At 45.7% G+C, this 16,092-nt stretch overlaps 1 protein-coding gene and 1 long non-coding RNA gene across 4 annotated transcripts in view; one reads left to right on the plus strand and one right to left on the minus strand.

Annotated features, from left to right (window-relative positions):
- Nucleotides 1–16,092, minus strand: part of Entrep2 (endosomal transmembrane epsin interactor 2) — a 411,852-nt gene that overhangs the window by 284,859 nt on the left and 110,901 nt on the right. The window lies entirely within an intron of this gene.
- On the plus strand, nt 525–13,518 carry LOC148007703 (uncharacterized). 2 transcript variants are annotated; one of them, XR_015646870.1, is made up of 3 exons: nt 525–871; nt 12,490–12,545; nt 13,010–13,518. It is a non-coding gene; the product is annotated as an uncharacterized LOC148007703 (long non-coding RNA). The 2 variants fall into 2 exon arrangements; XR_015646871.1 differs by lacking the exon at nt 525–871 and adding an exon at nt 1,821–1,938.

Consider the following 16,092-nt stretch of genomic DNA (forward strand, 5'->3'; position numbering starts at 1 on the left):
AATAATGATCTTACTGGCTGGTGGTACTGCGCAGTCTTTAAAGGCAAAAACATTGAACAGACAACCCTAGGACGCCCAGGGGCAGCTGGTTCCAGTATAGTACAATCCAAGCAGCAGCCCCAATCTTCAGTAGACAAAACTAGGGTCTGTAAACAAATTCTTCCCATCTCAGTCCTCTGCTATGAAGACAGGTTCTCTAAGAAGCCTCCTAGTCCCAGAGGCTGAGGACCAGGCAGTAAGCTATGACCCAGACCTGGCAGCATCTCAGGTTTCAGGTTTCCCTGAGCAAAAGGTATCTTCAGTGCAACAGAGGACTCTGAACTTTGACCTTCCTATTTGCCACCACTTACACAGTCACTCTCCAGACATGGCTGTATACCAGGCTGCCACCCACACATTTTAAACCCACAACCAAGAGCTATTGAAGGATCCTCCAAACACACAGGAAGCCGAGGAAGTATGTGTGTGGTCTCACCAGTTCCTTCAAGACCCAAGACTTTCTGTAGTGACTTAAAAAAAAAGGGGGGGGGGGCAGATGATGTCCATGGAGACAGAACCTACTGGGGGTAAGTACCGAGAAACAGGACAAACCAATTGCAAGTTAGCCCACGAGAAGAGACCCAGACAGGATCTAGCATGGGCATCACAGCTGTGGCCAGTGTCTCTGGCAAAGTTGAGCCTGGATCAATCTGGGTTCTACAGAGAAAACCAACGAGCGAGAATGGCGAAGAGATAAGTTGTTGATTTGCCAACCAACCACTGACCTCCGGAACAGAGAACAGGACTTCAGAAGAGGAAGAAACGGTAGATGATTCTGAGATTTAAACGGGAATAAAGTACACTGAGGGGAAAGACTAGAAAAGACACCACGGTGAGTACCAAGATTTGTTTGTGTGCCTACTCACTTCAAATTCACCTGTTTAAATATTAAAAGATGCAGTTTCTAGGAGATGGTTAGAAGCTTCTCCTCCTACTATTTAAATGAAAGAGCCCTCCTGAACAGGATTAATGCATAGACTATAGGGGTCTCAGTAGGCTGCTGAGTGAATGACCTGCAGTCAGGGGCTTCTGGGTGTCTTCACATGAGGGACGTTGTCAGGAAGCCAACCATGTGATTGGAGGGGTAGAGCTATGGGGCCACTTCTGATATCAAAACAGAAGAGCCAACAGCCAATGTTTTATCCAAAGACTGAAAAACCAGAGGTTCCTACGGGATGGTACATCTTCAAAGGGCATGGCAGCCCCACATCCCTTCCCACATGCCTTGTCCTGGGAGCAGCTCTTGCCCCTTCTGTCCTCTGCGTGGCATCGACCTTTACGTATCCTTTATAGTAAACTGGATAAAAGTGAGTGTTTCCCTGAGGTCTGTGGCTATCCTGGCAAATTAATCTGATACCGAGAGGTGCTGACCCTAATTTATAGCTGGCAGGTCAGAAGCACAGGTTACATGAGAGAATTGTGAATGGGCTGTGCCTTCTCTGTGGGAGCTGGTGTTGCTTGCCGGGTAGACGGGTTGAGCCAGGCTGAATCATAAGGCATCCTGTCAGTGTCTGCCTGAAAGGCTCGTATGTGGGGAGTGAGTCCGGACATGGTTTGGTGAACAGAGATGAAGCACTCAATATTGAAAGTAAGAGTACAGAATCACTTGGAGATGTTTCCTTATAAGGCCTCCGGTAGCTCTCGCCCCTCCACTATAAGAAGGCACTGCCTCTATGATGGTTTGAATATGCTTGGCCCAGGGAGTGGCAGTATTATGTTAGGAGGAAGTGTGTCACTGTGGGAGTAGACAATGAGACCCTCCTCCTAACCATGTGGGGGCTAGTCTTCTCCTGTTTGCCTTCAGGACAAGATGTAGAACTCTCAGCTCTGCCTGCACCATGCCTGCCTGGACACTGCCATGCTCCCACCTTGATGATAACGGACTGAACCTCTGAGCCTGTAAGCTAGCCCCAATTAAATGTTGTCCTTTATAGGAGTTGTCTTAGTCATGGTGTCTCTCCACAGCAATGGAAACCCTAACTAAGACAGCCTCTGAGAAAGGTCCTCAGCACACAGTGAGTCTGCAGGTACCTTGACCTTGGACTTCCTCACATACAAATCTGTGAGCAATGACTTCTTGTATCTCAACTACCCAGTCAAGGGCATTTTGTTACCATATCCCACATATCCTAAGATACCAATTGGCTCTCCTTTTCCAGACTACCTGTACTATGCTGTTGTCATGTGAACCACTTCTGGCAAAGGGATATGTGTAAGCCTGCTTGGCAGGGGTAGGAAGGGGTGTGTCTGTAATGGCTGCTACTTGTTTCTACTAGCAATTTCTGCTGCTTAGAAGACAGATATGCTTCTTGAAGAGGCAGTAGCCCTGCAGGCATATGCTCGAGGCAAAGCCAGCATGTTAAAGGCAGCAAAGAGAAACATAGAGCATGGGCACTTGGCGCTGGGGATAGGGGCTGGGCTAAATTGGCATTTTTATTATAGAAGTTTATACTGTTTCAGTTCAACATTTGTTTTCCATATCATGGCAAATGGCCACATAGTTAAGTATCTGAAAGCAATATAAGGTTGCAGTGTCTGACATGAGTCTCACCATGGAGCCTCACAAATAAAGCCAAAAGCATCCTTTCCTAGTTTCTTGGTGGCATGCACATTCCACTTAAACCCACGGCCCTCCACGCCAAACCACCAGTATCACGTGCCTCTCTGGCAAGTCCTCCACACTCACATCCCCTCTCTCCAGCTCCTGCCTCTGTCTTCCACCCAACCAGGTAGTACAAGGTCATCCTTGTGCTGGGTATATTGGGTATACTCAATGGGGATAGCTCCTTATCCAGAATGACCTTAGTTTTTCTTTTCCATATAACACAGCAGGTTTCAAGGATTAAAACATGAACATGGTGGAGAGACCATATTCTGCTAGCCATACATAGATGCAACAAACAAACTCCCTTACAATTTGAGGCAGAAATCACATAATTACAATTTACAATTTTAAATTCAATATTAAAAAGTGTTATGATCCAAAAACGTTTGAAACAGTAAATCAAGAAGGCTACTGTGGTGGTTTGAATGAGAATGGCCAAGGCCCTGGTAGGCTCATGTATTTGAATGTTTGGTCTGTAGTTGCTGGACTGTTTAGGAAGGATGAGGAGGTGTGGCCTTCCTAGGGAGGGCGTGTCACTGGTGGTAGGCTTTGGGGTTACGAACGTCCATGCCAGGCACAATCTAGTTCTCTCTGCTTCCTGCCTATGGAGCAGGATGTAAGCTCTTAGCTGCTGCTTTGGCACCATGCCTGCCTGCCTGCCTGCCAACCAGCTACTATGTTCCACACCATGATGATCATGGACTCACCCTCTGAAACTGTAAGCAAGCTGCACATTAAACGTATTCTTTTATAATTTGCCTTGGTCATGATGTCTCTTCAAAGCAATTGAGAAGTAACTAAGACAGCTCTCTTGAGATTCTCATGAAAGAGATCCAACATTAGATGAGATTGGACCAGGTCTGCCTATTTGAGAGAGCACTGAGAGCTCTCGCTGACAGAAACCAGGAAGGTCTTACACAGCACCCATCCCTACCTTAGTTAAGATGATAGTCCTTCACAGTGTATCTATCTGAGCTCAAGCTTACTATCAAAAGCATGCAGGGTATGGTGGTTTAGACTTTAGTCCTAGCCTCCACACGAAGACTGTCATGAGTTGATGGCCAGTGGGGGCTACAAAGCAGGTACTAGATGACATTGTGAAACCCTGTCTCAAACTCACCCACACACCCTCTCCTCCATAGTAAAACAGGGATTCAGAGCCTTGAATATGTTTTAGTTAAATTTTGAAAAAAATGCCATTTTTGCAACTTTTGATTGGAGCTGGATCTCTATGCCCATGGGCTCTGCGTCCGAGCATTCAACCATTAGTAGAGTCAGGATATGAAGGAAGATGCCATCCATACTAAACACGCAGAGACTTTTTTCTTGGTGCCATTTCCTAAACAACACAGCCCGACGGTGATTTACAGAACATGTGCACCGTAGCAGGCCTCCCATGCAACTAGAGAGCTGGTAAAGGACATCGTATGAGATGAATACTTCTGAGAGAAGGGGACTTGAGCATCCACAGATGCAGGTATCCTCAAGAGGTCCTGGACCCGACACCTGCAGCTCCTGAGGAGCAACCGCTTTATTTAGTAACCCTAATAGGATGGCTCACCGTGCTAATTAAAGGTACCAGCTGTGCTTCTTAACTAGGCGCGTCTAGGCACAAGCCCTTTGTATCAACAGAAGGAAGAGGGAGAATCCAAAGGCTCCAACCCCTGTGGACAGCGGGGCCTTGTGGATTTAAAACAAAGATCCCAAGGATGATTGACATTATCTACCTAGCCCTTAGTTCCCTCAGTCTCTGGGTCTTCACAATGTGGAACTGACCTCCCTTCTGGGACTTCAGGCTAAGCATGCTGGATGGTGCCGGGCAGCTCTGGGACCTGCTGTGTAGAGTGAGGCCAGGTCAGATCACTCTGTACCAAATGCTAAATGCAAACAGACTGCTCCTGTGGGGGTCCTGGCACGGGACACTGACGCTGACCTATTGAATGTTAAGTGTGATACTTCCTGTAGGTCAGAGAAACCAGCCACAGGCCACAGGCCACAGGCTTTGTTCCAAGGGAGAGTCAGATGAATGAATAATGCAGAGGCTCGTTTTCTTCAAATGAATAATAAAATAGTCCATACGCAGGCTCCGAGCCCTCCTCCGGATGATAAATACCCCATTACATCAGCAGAGACGAGAATTAGACTGCTCAACCAGGTGAAGCAATTTAGTCGCAATCTGCTCTTTTCCATCCTGTTTTCTTGGAGTCTTAACTTCTTTGAAATTGCTTTGAGAAAAATTAATCCGAAAACAACTTTGAAAGTATAAAAGAAACAAGTAAAACCTGGATCCTACAGAAAGTCCAGGAGGACTCAGATATGAGCACAGTGTGACTCTGAAGACCAAAAGGACCCCAGCCTGGGGTCAAGAAACTTCTTCAGCTTAACCTTCTTCAATGCATGAAATTACCCAAAAGAAAGAAGACGAGATCTTACAGTTGCCGCAGAACGAGCTAAGTGAGGAAGGCTTAATCAGTAGACTTAGCTCATCCATTAATTATCAGTGCATGTACAATGTGTCCCCAAAGGCTCATGTGTTGAAGGCAGGCCCCCAGAGGGCTGCTATTTGGAGTTAGTAGAGCCTTTTTTTTTTCGGAGCTGGGGACCGAACCCAGGCCTTGTGCTTCCTAGGCAAGCGCTCTACCACTGAGCTAAATCCCCAATCCCGTTAGTAGAGCCTTAATGAAGACAGGCCTTCTGAGAGGTCCTCAGATCACTGTAGACATGCTCTCAGGGGGGATCAGAGGTCCCCTTCCACTTCTTCCTTACTGATGAGGTAATGGTTGGCTCCATGATGCACACCAGCTATCAGGTGCTACCTAGTCTAAAGCCCTTGCAATGACCCCCCCCCCGCCCCATCATCATGAGCCGTAAGCACGGAGCCCAAACAAGTCTTTTCTTTTTATAAGTTAATTGTCTCAAGTATTTCATCATAGCATTGGTAAGCTAATGTGTCCTTTATTTAAGAGAACAGAATAATAAGAACAGATGGATTAGAGTGAAGAAGAGGGAAATAATAAGACAGCTTTATTAAAGAGGGCAACATTTACAGATGTATGAAGTCAAAATGAGTAGACAAGGGAAAGCAGAGATGATGAGGGAAGGCAGTACCTAAAGCCTCCATAAAGCAGGACAATGTCCATGGTGCTTGGAGGGGGTCAGCTCAGAAGAATCCAGGGAGAAGGGCATTCCTCAAAATGATGGAAACCTTGTCACTATCTGAATGGCAAATGACAAGAAAAAGGAGCCTGACACAATAATCTACAAGCACAGACACAAATAATCAGAAGGGGCCACATGTGAACAATTACCCTTCATTCCTTTGGTAGGACACACGTCTCCACAAGAGTAAAGCATCAACCCACCCCAAAGTCGTGTGGTACAGAAGACTACACACAAGTAGAAAGGCGAGTAACACTCAGTGCTAGGGCAGTAGTTACACTTCATCACCAGGCCAACATGGTAGCCAAAAACTACCATCCTCACTGGATACCCCAGAGCACTGTCTGCTTTCAATCAGCCACACATTTTGAAAAAGATGATGAATGGCATAGGAACTCTTTTTTAAAAAAAAATGTTCTTCAACTTACAATAGGAATCTAACTCAATAACCCCATCATAAATTGAAAATATTCTAAATTGAAAATACATTTAGCAGTATACACCTGTAAGTCATTGGGACTCACACACACACACACACACACACACACACACACACACACACACACACGTACATTTTATTCAGGAAGCTTTGAGTTCTATCCCCAACACTGTATACACTAGGGGTAATAGGGGGATACCTGTAAGGCTATGTGTGGAGATAAATATATATAAATGGATATATTATATATATAAATGGATATATATGTGTGGATATATATATATATATATATATATATATATATATATATATATATATGTCCATTCCAGTAGTTGAGCACTTTCCTAGCATATATAAAGCCAAAATGTCAATAGCTAGCATCAGGCCAGGGTGGAGGGAAACTGCATTTAATGCAGTTACCTCGCATTCTAGCTCAGCCCCACAGCACAGTGCCCAGTGAGTTCTCTTGTGCTCACAAGGACCTGCTGTCATCATCACAAAAGACTCAAGTCACTAGCCACAAAGAGTTCAAACTTGAAGGTGTAAATCTACTGAAAACGTATTTCCTCCACCCTGTTCACAAGTTCAATTACGACATCCAATAACAGTTAGGCTGGGGGAACCTGCATTCTTTTACCATACAAGAGCAAGAGGACTCCTCCGTGTACTCATTGGCATTACAGAGTACTGGCTGCTCAAAAAAAAAAAATAAGGTAAACTGGAAGCATTACACCAAATGCACCCAGGCTCCCATTGATCCCAGGTGTCGCTGCACCCAAGACCCAGCAAGAGAATCAGCCTTCCTCTGGTCCAGGGTGGATGCCATGGATGTATGAGCTCCTGTTACACATCTTACAGCTCCACATCGCCACCTCACCTGTTAGGTACTCACCTCTCTCTCTCCCAAGAGTCTGCAGGCCTAGCCAGCAGGGGACCACCACAGCAGCAGCACACAGAGACCTTACAGAGGCCATGACCACCCACACTGGCTGGACTGAGAACTTCTGTGGTTGTGAAGGGAACGAACAGGGAGGTAGGCGAGGAACACAGGGCTAGCAGCCTCTGATGCTGTGTATGGCAGAGGTTTAAGGACAGACAACCAAGCATCAGGCTGCGTAGCATGGAAGGCATCACTACATCTACAGAACAGATCCCTCTCTGCATGCCTCCTCAAGGGCTCGCCCAAGGTGTACAACCTTCACCTGGTCCTGAGAGGCTGGCTCAGGAAACTGCTGAGAAAACAGTTACAAGTACCATCCATCACAGAATGGATTTAAAACTTTTCTCCTAGAAAAATGAATTTGAAGCATAGGATGCTGACTTTCCGTGCCTGCCTTGTTTTCTGGCTTGTCTGGCAGATTTGCTTTTCTAGGCGACCCTAAATTAATTGCAAGCCAGAACCAGAGAAAAACCACACAGTTCGTTTAGGGAAAGGCACAAAAGACCAGCTCAGAGCCACTCGTTTCATAGCAATGAGTTCTGTACCCTCCTCTCTCTCACTGGAGCAGACAGTGGGGGAGTGGACACTGGCAATCCCTAAGCAGCTACAGTTTTAAGAGAAAGGTAGCTGGCCCGTGTACTGAATCCTTTGCCTCTGATCTTGGAAGGCTTACTTGCTACCTTGAAAGGAGTGGGCTTACATACTTGATTGTGTCTAACTGGGAGAAGGAGGGGAAAGAACATGGGCCCTCTGCAGGTCCTATCTGCTTCATGGTGCTAAGCAGGGAAGGGAAGGACACTGTACCACATTCACAGTCTTGCCCACCTTATGCCCTAGGACAGACAACATGGGTGGAAGGACAAAGGGAGGACAGGAAGGAGAGAGGGATGGCTGCTACTATTCAGGGCATGGAACTGCCCATGTGCCAAAGCCTCCTCTTGTTAGTAATTGTATTTGTCTTATATTACTTCTGTTACTATCGGGAGTTATTTCATCTTTAAAGTAACGGCTGCATTTCTCATATTTGAAGGCCTATAGCTGATGCCTTCACATAACACTCAAAGCCAAACCCCAGAGCAGGAGTGGTCAAAGGAAAAGCAGCATGGATAGAAGTACCAGGAAGGAGTCAGAGCCAGAGAGAGCTGGCAGGCCAGCAGGTGGACTGGTGGGGGTTGGGGTTGATGGTGAGGGGTCAGGAAGACTGAGAGGAAGTGAAGTTCGGGAAGAAGAGCCACAGAAACTGTAACTATGAAAGGAACATGTCTCCAGTTCCGCTCTTCTAAGCTCACCCACAGGGAGGACCAGAAACACCTGGGGCTGCCATACCACTGCAGCTGTCTCCAGCATTGCTGCTGGAACTGCTACAGGGGAGCCCTGGTGTTTCAGCCTGGGTAGAACAATTTCACAACTACGTCCTGACAGTAGCAGAAGGACTGGGGTCCACAGGTCAAAATGAACTTCATGTCCTCTTTTGAGAGATTAAGAACCTCCATTTCTTTAACTGAAATGTGAGCCGTGCGTCTCTGGCCATGGTAGGAAAAGCAATAAATCCTGCATGCTGAGCAGTCAGACTCTGGCTGGGTGTTTCCAACCACCTTTTTACATTGCATGGGTAATAAATACTCAAGGAAGGAAATAGAGAAAACACACACACACACACACACACACACACACACACACACACACAGAGAGAGAGAGAGAGAGAGAGAGAGAGAGAGAGAGAGAAATAAAATTCACGTCTACTCAGCAATAAACAGTTAACATTTTGTCGTGTTTCCATTCAAGCTTTTGTGGGGGGAGGCAAGTGTTTGCATATGATGGCATGCACACATGATGTGTATATGTATGTTCATGTGTGGGAGCACAGGTATGTGCATGACGGGACATGGGGTGAGAGGCAGTTGATGTCTGGTGTGATCCTCAATTCCTTTTCACTTTAGGGAGGCACAGGCCATCACTGAACCCATCTCTCTCCTACTCTTACTGGTCCAGTCAGCTGGCTAATAGGTGGATTTCAAGTGTATCTTCCAAGTGCTAGCACTCCAGGAAGTGCCACGCCTACAGACTGTTTACCTAAGCTCTGGGGCTCCGAACTCTTATCCTAACACTTACAGCAAGCCCTGTTTGTACTGAGCAACTTCCCCCAGCTCCTCCATTCTGGATCTTCCGTATCTTTACATATTGATCACAACCAGTATGAATTATGTCATATGCATTTAAAATAACGTGAGGATTTGCCTAGGCAACTGAATAGTCTTTGAAAACATGGTCTCTGTGGCGCGGCATGGGGAATAGTGTCTTATAATCGCCCTGCTTCTGTCTGTGATACTTCGAGTAGTGTGCGATATTCAACTAAGCGAAATAAGGCAGGTGGATATTTTGCCATAGAAGTTTTATTGTGGTCTCAGATTTCAATGTAAACCGTTCGCGGGTGACTGGAGCAAAGGGCACAAACATTTACTTTCAGAAGGTTACACCCGTCAATCTTTCTCCAGATGTCTGGAAATGCATTTGTTCCTCTACCTGCACACCCTTATCGACAGCGGATATTTAAGTCTCCTTACCCAGTTTCTGGACCTTTCAAAGCTCTACCCTGCAAGGGGAGGCTTTTCATTTCCACTTCTATGATTCCTGGTGAGGTTTGGTGTTTGTGCGTCTTTCCTTTCCTGTGTCTTCAGCAACTGGCTGACTGGAGACCCTACAGCCATTTGATGTTAATGTTTCCATATTGATTTATGACTGCTTTTAGTATAATAAGGATGGATTGGCAGGTAGATAGCATGTGTCCTGATTTGGCAATTCTGTGATGGTGTTTGACACACACAGCACACTAATGGATGTGTGGTCAATCGTATCAATCTCTCCCTGCACGATGCCTTCTACCTCCAGTGCGGTGTCACTGTCCTGCTGTGTGGGATCAACCGCAGCTCCAGGGCCTTCTGTCAGCGTCTCCATTTCCTAGATTGAATATGAAGGACAATGAGAGTGCATTTAATGCACAGAGGTGGGAGGTGGCAGGCAGTCTCAGAGACATTCTCAATGGCTCTGCCTTCTGGGAGTCACACATCACCCAGCCCCAGACTGGGACAACCAGCTATCATGGAGTAATCTCAGAAGCTGCTCTCCTTGGCGGCAGCTAAAGATCACACAGAGAAACTCAAGAAAGTTAGGCCAAGATTCCTGATCTAGGGAGGGGAAAGTACAAGCAGAATGCAAAGATGCCGAAGTGTGACAGTATCACAGTTAAACCCGTCGATCTTTATTTTTGTCTTCCCTGGTCCACAGAAACTGCGAAAAAAGCAAACATTTGTTTTTGGCGGCTAAGTTTGAGGCCATTTGTTACATAGCAGGAAATAATTAATATGTTATACAGAGGTGCCTGCTTAATGGTTCAAATTGATGACGGCTTATTCTATAATTTCTCAATGTGGTTAGTGGAACATTAAACGCATCTTCGACTTCCGGGGGTTTGGGGATACAGGCCCATGGTAAGTCAGGGGATATCTACACATGAACGCATGTAACAGCAGCTATGGTAGAGTGCGGCAGGGTGGGGGAGGAAGGCTTGTCACTCTGTCCATGAAAAACACAATGGAATCCTTTTCCACCTCTGAAACTGGGCTTGACTATGGGACTTGCTTTGGCCCGAGGTAGCAGTACCAAAAATGAGGCAGAAGCCTGGAGCCACCTGTGCACAGGAACTTGCCATCAGACAACTATGTCACTGCTTTAGGAAGGAACCAGAACCAAGCCTGCCTGACAAGACTATACGACCCACAATCCCTTCCAGCTGACCACCTATCAATCACATGAGGCGGCCCTCGGCAGCGGGCTCAGCAGCTTATGAAGGGCCTAGACAAAAGAAACAGTCATTCGTGAACACACTAATCTTCCATGCTAAATGTCCCCGTGAGTGTCTGTTAGGGAAAGCCACAAAGCTCTTGGATGGTGTGCTACACAGAACTTAATAATGGTGTAATTGTGACTGTTACTGTCCCATTGTGGGTGTGGGAACAGTTCAGTGTCCAAGACAGTCTCTTAGTAGTGCTCCAGGTCACTCTTCTTGACTCATCTACTGGAAAATCATTCCAGAAAATGACAAAAGGTGAGAGTCTCAGCCAGTGTTTCAATTCTCCTTTCCCATAATTTCTGAGACTTTGTTTCAGGTGTTGCTTCTAGTGATCACTGCTATCAATACAAAAGCAAACCGTGGCCCATTACCATGACAACTATTTTAATTTTGTCCAGAATAATGTTATCTGATCTTCTACTTAGAGAAACATTCACAATTACCTGTGGGAACAATGAGACTTCCAATGAAGGGCTTCAAAGAAGAAAAATGCTAGTAACATTAATAGCTAGATGGGCAAACGGACAGTTAATGTAATCAAAGGGGACTCCATGGCCATTGCTTGCCTACAATCAAGACCAAACCTGTCCCAAATCTCTAAGTCACTTGGCAGTCAACTATTCCAAGGTCATTCTGAGTGCAGCCCTAAGAGATGTAAGGGGATGGTGGGCATGTGTGGAGACATGGTACCACACGCTATAGCCTCTGTGAGAAAGAGCTCCACAGGCAAGAAAAAACTCAAAAACACTATTTACAGCTCAACATGAACAAAATGGCTACAACCCAAGCAACAGACAGCATGGAGGAAGACGCCACAGGCCAATCACAGAAGGATCTTTGAGGGGAATTTTCCAGATTCTGAAGAGTAAGAGTCAGCACGGAGCAGATGGGTTCAGGAGCAGAAAGCAGGAACAAGTTCTGTGGGGCAATCACTGGCCGTGCCATACTGACTGACGCTTACCTTTTCAGGCAACACCATCACAGAGACTTCCACAGTCTTTCCAGCCAGCAGGGCCTCCCTTAGTCAGGGCAAGTCAATACATAACATTAGCTATTACGGAACCTTAGATTCCACAGAAAAGGACCAATCCTAAGCATACCTAAGCCCTGACCCAATTCCTTTAACTCTTCCACCCAATCCGAAGCTTCCAATCCCTTCCAGAAATGGTGTGCCTGCTCCTAGAACTCCTTCCCTGTCCAACTTCTCCCAGAGCAATATCAAACAATCACAGCTATGAGTACACTTTTATAAAAAACGTAGCAAAATAAAATTCCCCACTCTGTCTAATACAATCCTTTTCATGATCATACTCTCGCTCTGAGGAGGGCATCATTGACTCTTCAAGAAAGCATCCTTTTATTTGATGCAGTAGTAGCTTGGTTTGGTTTGTTGGTTTTTTTCAGAGACTCCACAATAGTTTGTTTTTGTTGTTCTTGCTGTTGTTATTGTTTTTCAGGTTGTTCCTCTCCAAGGTAAAGAGATGAGGCTGGCTGTCCAGCTTGTTCAGAGCTGGTAAGTGTTGATTTCATGAACATCCATCTTCCATTCTCACACTATCTCAGGTATAGAACTAGATGACTACAGTGTCCAGTATGACCTTTGCCCTGGCTGGCTGCAAGGGATATGAGCTGACTCTGTCCCAGTCTATTCAGTAGAACACCCAAGGAACTATAAATGCCACTCAAAGCACCTCTGTAAGTCTTCTAGTACCCCCAGCCTTCTCCTAAGAATACAGTCTCATAACAGAGTAAGAAGGGATGGGAGAGAATAACAATCTGGCCATAGGCTGCAGTGGTGTGTTGTGTCACAAAAGGTCTAGCATGATGTGGTGGTGGTGGTGGGGACAACATGAATGTCATCTTGTCTTGGGGACAGATGCTTTCTCCTAGGAGCTGAAGTGAAGTGGGCTAGTTCTGCCATTTACAAAATGCCTTTCATCATCATTGTGAGTATATGCTGTCGTTGAATTGCATTAGATGCTTGACTGTTATGCCAAGAAGTGCATGCTGACAGGAGCCTGATATAGCTGTCACCTGAGAGGCTCTGCCAGATCCTGACAAATACAGAGGCGGATGTTCGCAGCCAACCATTGGACTGAGAACGGAGTCACCAATAGAAGAGATAAAGGACTGAAGGAGCTGAAGGGGTTTGAAGCACCATAGGAAGAACAACAATATCAACCAACCAGACACCCTGGAGCTCCCAGGGACTAAACTACCATCCAAAGAGTACACATGGAGCAACCCATGGTTCCAGACACATATGTAAGAGAGGATAGCCTTGTAGGGCATCAATGGGAGGAGAGGCCCTTGGTCCTATGACGCCCCAGTGTAGAGGAATGCCATGGTGGGAGGGAGGGAGTAGGACGATGGGTGGGGAAGCACCCTCATAGAAGCAGGGGTCGGGGGATGACATAAGGGGTTTCTGGAGGGGAAACTGGGAAAGGGGATAACATTTGAAATGTAAATAAAGAAAATATCCAATTAAAAAAAGAAGCTTGACTATTTGCTGGGCAGAGATTGTTACAAGAACTAAAGAGTTTTGACCTCTAATCAACCCACCACCAACCACAGTAGCATTCAGTAAATCACAGTGTCTTGTAGAGGGCCTAAAGCCAGGAGGGAGTGAGGCTAGAATTTGGCCTACAGCCCAGGGTCACCGCCCATGTTCTGTGTGAGGAATCCAACAGAAGAGCCACATGAACACAATCTACAATTCAATCATGACTTTACTCGATAGATCAATTACTCTTGTTACCAAAACCACTTCCTTCAAGCTACGTCAATACAGTCACCCCGTACTAAGAGATGAAAGGGACCCATCTTTATCTTCTGCACCAATATCTAAACACCTAAGGCCAACCATTTCAGACTCAACAGTTAAATTTTAAAATATAAAATAACATACATGTCAGACATCACTCCTAAGTGATTATATGGCCAGAGTCAGCCTACTAGAATATTTCAGAAATTTAGTAGTTACAAAGAAATGTGGACACCTGTATGATTCCAACTTACAATTGAAAAACCGTCGACTGTAGCTTACCACCATAAAGGGAAATAACATGCAGAGCTTTCTTACTCGTTTTCCAATTAATAAGTGCTTGGTGGTGAAGGTCGTCTGCAGGCCATCTTCTACCAACTATAAAATGACAGAAAGGAGGCTATCCACCTTTATGCTCATGTCTAGATCTCTTGCTGGCTTTCATTTAATGGACAACTTGTCAAGTTACAACCTTCTCGTGTGCCTTGCTAGGAAGCATTTATTTCCTGCGGACAGGATATTCTCAAGACAATAATTGTGGCATCAACAGTAGACTGGCAGCGAGAAATCTATTTTACCCATTTCCCCAGGTGTTGGACAAGCCTGTGGCGATGCTCCGTAACTGTGTCACCTCTGTCTGTGCGGTCACTTTGATCAACATGCTGTCACAGAGAATTTTCTCTATCCTTTAACTCCCTTCATTACTTAAAGGCCAAGTTTATTCAAATCTTCTGTCATAAAAGTTTTTCAGCCAGATGTAATTGCTTAGAATGTGCTTTGAGAAAAATGTCTTGTCATTACTGGTGAACAAGAAAAATGTAAGTTGATTCAAAAGAAATGTTTTTATTACTAAATCTGTTCTTTAACAAATTCATATATATAAATAAGGCTTTCTGATTGCGCTCTCCCCTCGACTTCTCTTATCTCTCCTTCTACCTCTCCAGCCACCCATCACGCCCCCATCCACACATTTCTGTCTTTTTGTCTTGTGGATTTAACTGACACCTTCTATGTGAACATGGGTTGAGGACTACTCATCAGAGCCTGGAACTCCCCATTTTACCTGCACCTCAGCCCAGACCATACTGGATACTTTGAATATCTCAATATTCATCTTTTGTGATCGCTTATCTCACTCAGCCCAATATCCTCAAGATTCATCCATGCCATCCTGCATTAAAAGTCCTTTCCCTCTATGGATGAATAATATTCTAGTACACAAAGACAGCACATTTTGTTTCCGTAAGCGCTTCAGGCTACTGGGGATAATGTTGCTATGAACATCGGTGAACAAATATCTCATGTCCCTGCTCCCGTTCTTTCCTCTAGAAACTAATTCTGCTAATCCTCACGAAGGCCCACGGATCTATCCTTTATTTGATGTTTGAGAGATAGAATTGGCTTCCTCAAGAGCAAGTCTGACAGCTGAATAAGTACTGTGCTTGGTGCCACCAGGAGACCTGCCCTCTCAATGACAATGCAGCCTCTGCTTGGGCATGACCCCTGCTGGCCCAAGTTAGCCAGGCAGGCAGGGTGCTGCCACTTACACAGAACAACAGACATTCCAACCATAAGAACCCCTCACATTATCACAGGAACCTATCTATCCCATTGAAGCAAGCATCGTTCAGTTTAATGAAGAAATTCTGGCTATAAGTGATTACTTGACCTTCTACCCCACTTCTCTCTCCTGAAATCACAGAGGCAACAGATTCACAAGGCCAGAGAAACAGAGCAATCACAGGCCAGGGAGTCCAGCTCCTTGATGGAGGCCTAAGCATGGGCACAGTATCTGCGATGGCCGGTGCACGTGAAGGAGGCACTGAGGAGGCTCAGCTCCACTCCCCTGAAGAACAAGGAGATTATACCTCAGAGTCTCAGGGTGTCCGGAAGGCAGGCTGCAGAGATACCCACAGGCTGCGGTCACAGATGCCCCTGTCCATCCCATGAAGCCACATGGCCATACCCTGCTCTAACAAATACCAAAGATGAGGGGTTATTTGTTTGGTTGGCTTTGATTTGTGGGTGTGTGGTTTGGAAGTTGGGGGTGGGGGTTATTGTTTTGTTTTTTGACATGCAACCTGGGTCAGGGCTGAGGTGAGAGTTAGGCACAAGGACTCTGCATCAGGGTTCCAGGAGGCTACTTAAGGGATCACTCCTACCCTAGGTGAGTGACCACAGAACCATATAATTTACTAAAACCGTCAAGCTGTGCATTTACAGTGGGATGATGGTAAGATTTATAGACTCATCAAAATAAAGGCAAAGAGATGACAGAACTAAAATTCAAGGAGCA

This window comes from Rattus norvegicus, chromosome 1 (genome assembly GCF_021556685.1).
Source record: "Rattus norvegicus strain SHRSP/BbbUtx chromosome 1, alternate assembly SHRSP_T2T, whole genome shotgun sequence".
In the NCBI taxonomy this organism is placed as follows: domain Eukaryota; kingdom Metazoa; phylum Chordata; class Mammalia; order Rodentia; family Muridae; genus Rattus; species Rattus norvegicus.